Below are 3,678 nucleotides of genomic sequence, written 5' to 3' on the forward strand. Positions count from 1 at the left end.
TGTGTGGGTGTGTGTCCCATATGCTATATTGAAAAAAAATAAAAATATATATATAATATATATATTAATTAAATAAAATATATAAATATATAATCAAAATTAATTTTTTTGGGTGTGTTGTGGTGTGTGTGTGTGTGTTGGTGTGTGGGGGTTTGTGGTGCGTGGTGTGTGTGTGGGGTGTGTGTGGGGTTGGGTGGTGTGTGTGTGCGTGTGTGTGTGTGTGCGTGTGGTGGGGGTTTTTTGGGTGTGTGGTGTGTGGGGTTTTGTGTATAAAATTTAATATGTATTATTTTATACGTACATAGTATAAATATGAATATGAATACGTGTATATTATGTAGTTTTGTGAGGTTTTTAAACCCCCCCCCCACTCACCTATCCCCCCCCCCCTTTCCTTTGCCCCGACCCTTCTATCCCTCTCGTACCCTTACTGTCCCCTCTTCCCCCCCCTGTTTTTTCCCTTCTCTCTACTTCCACTGTATTTCTCCCTTTTCTACTCTTTTTCCCCTTTTTTGTTTACCTTTTATGTCATCCCTATACACCCTGCCTCTATCCTATCCCTTCCTCCCCGTACCCCTCCCGCTTTTCCCCCTCGTACCCCTTTATTCGCCCTCTTCTTTTTCCCTTTTTCCTTCTATTTCTGCGTATTTCCCCTTTTCCTTTCCTTTTTCCCCATTTGCCCTACCTTCTACCATTAACCCCTATCCTCGCCTGTCCCACCCTACCCCACCCTACCCAGATCCTCCCCCGTAATCCTAGGGGGGTTTGAGCACCCCCGCCCATTCCCCTGCCGCCTCTTTTTTCCCAATTATCTGTTTTATGGGGGCTTTTTTCATGTATTTTACGTTTATTTTACACCTTTCTTGTCATTTTAAAATAAAACTCTTATTGAAAACCCTCTCGTTTCCTCATTCTTTTACGTGTTTACAGAGTGGGATAAGGGAACATCCACTTTGCTGCGAATGGTCTTTCTTTACCTTTTTTTATCCTTTTTATTTTTTAAATTCAGTTTTATTTTTTGTGGTTTTTTTTTAGTTGTTCATTCTTTAATTCTTTTTACAGGAGAAAAGTAATAAATTTTTTTGATTTTTTTTAATGAAACGCAGCAGTCTGTTTTACGATTTTTTTATGATAATTGTAATTTTTTTTTTTCTTTTTGGTTTTTTTTTTATATATTTTTTTTTATTATAACATTTCCCATTATTTTTTAATATTTTTTTTCTACGCTTCCGTCCGGGGGAGTTAATGAACCCCCCTGTATTTGGGTTAAAAAAAATGAAAATGGGTACGTGACTGTGTGGACTACCCTTTTGGGTTACCTTTTCCTGGATTTTCACGGGTGCCCCAAAAAAGGTTGTACTGCCATTTTTTCTTTCCTAGGGGTATTACCTGGGGCGTTTTTATTTTTTAATAAACCCTTTTTCTGTGAACCATTGTGCTTTTTCTTTTTCTTTTTTTATTTGAATTTTTCTTTGTTTATCTTTTACTTTCCGTTTCTTTTATATATGCTTTACCCCTTTTACTCCCCTTTTTCTTAAGCTTTTACTGTCTTTTTTTATTCGGTTTTCTGTCTACTTTTTTCGAGCTTTATGTATTTTAAATTAGTGTTAGTTTTTTTTATTTTTTTATGCCCTTTGGCATGTTTTTTACATTTTTAACCCCTTTTGGGGTATTTTTGTAATTTTTAAGCCCTTCGGCACTTTTCTTTTACGAATTAATTTATTTTATTTGGGGCCCTTTTGCACATTTTTGTTTTTCATTTTAGGATTTTTTTGTATTCTTTATCGGTATCTTCGTTTGGGCACGCTCCTGGGAGGGCCGCATCTCCGGGGATTTGGCTTTTTGGGGGTCGTGTGGGTTCTGGGCCTTCAGCTTTTGGGCCCCCCACCCCTTTGAGGAACGAACGGGGCCCCCCAATTTTCCTGGGCCCCTAACCTGAAATTTTCCCCGCCTCCGTTGGGCCCCTTTGGGTTTCCCCGTCACAAACCCTCAATAACACCCCAACACACACACACAAAACACACACACCCAATACACACACACCCACACACCACCCAAAACACACACAAAAACACACACACAAAAACTATATATATAATATATATAATTATATTATAATATATATATTATATAATATATATAATATTTATGCTCTCTCTATAATATATGTTTGTATGCATGTATGTTTTGAAAATATATTATAATATTAATATATAATTATATATATATATATATATATATATAATATATGGTGTGTGTGGTGTTGGGGTGTGTGGTGGGTGTGGTGTGTTTTGTGTGTGTGGGGTTGTGGAAATACTGATATACGTCCATTTCCCTAATCTTGAAGGGGTTAAATATTAACCTTTTAAATCAATCGAATGAGTTTAAGGGGGCCCTATTGTTTAAATATTAGTAGGTCATAGCTTGGGGTAAAAACTTCGAATATCATTTAAAAAGCGGGGTTTTACGACCGCTCCCAAGAGGTCACCCTGCCCCTCATGTTTGGGGTTGTGTTTTGTGCAGTTCGTTTGTGACGGGCGATTGCGACTGGTGGGCAAGGAGTGTGAGAAGAGGCGGAAATGGGTGACCCTGATGGCAATGGGATGGCAGTAGTGGGGAAGGGTGTGTGCATTATCTGATTACCTGATTTAAAGGTTAAGCTAAAGGGTTTATGAAAAAGGAAAGATACTCCCAAGTTGAATGCTGTAGGAAGAGTGTGGGGGGAAAATTTTAATGTCAAAAAATCTTTTAATGTTAAGAGATATAGACCCTGAGTAGTTCTACTCAGGTAATATTTTTAATCAGCTTTTTCGGTTAGAAGGAAGTTTATAAAATTTGGGGGGTGTTGGGGCAGAAAAATGAATGTGCAACGAACAAGCCTTATAAGAAAACAAACAGCAGGGACTAATACCGTTGACGACCAATTTGAATTTTACGGGAAAAAAACATGCCCCGGTTTTAATTGGCATAAAAAAAAAAAGGGGTTGTATCAAAAATAAAGTCTATAAAAGGATAAGGAGCACTGGAAAAATTTCTCCTTTTAGGCAAAGGGCTTTACCTTGGTAAAACAGTAAAGGGAAAAAAACACAGAAAACATCGTGAATAAACTGTTTGATCAGTGGTGAATAAAAAAATTATAGAATAAAAAAAATGCAGCACAAAGATACAAGTAAACCATCAGCTTAAAAAAAAAAAAAAAAAAAAAAAAAAAAAAAGTAAAATGGGGGAAAAATTTACTGCGTTTGACGAAACCTTGTCAGCCCCGTCATGGAAATTAAAAAAAGGTACTTTTTGATCGGGGGGTAAGGTTACGAAATTAGTCCGGATAAAAAGAAAAGAAATAAAATTAATAAGTGCATAGCAACTGATATAGGCTTAAACTTTTTTCCGGGGTTTAAAAAAAAGAAGTAAAATAAATTCAGACTAATTCTTAAATAAAAACCAATAAATTGAACCCATCAAAAGGGAAAAAACACTTAACCAATTATGACCTGAAATCTATCTATAGAAAAATTTTGATACATACCTATTTTTTTGAACAAATAAAACAATTTTTTTTTATATAGATTTACATCACAACTTTTAATTTTCCCCACGATTTTTATGTAGTAATACTAATCATATAATTTTTTACAATAAAAAAACAGCAGCAACCAAAATATATGAGATCAAACTTTC

Source organism: Penaeus monodon, chromosome 9, assembly GCF_015228065.2.
Source record: "Penaeus monodon isolate SGIC_2016 chromosome 9, NSTDA_Pmon_1, whole genome shotgun sequence".
Classification (NCBI taxonomy): Eukaryota; Metazoa; Arthropoda; class Malacostraca; order Decapoda; family Penaeidae; genus Penaeus; species Penaeus monodon.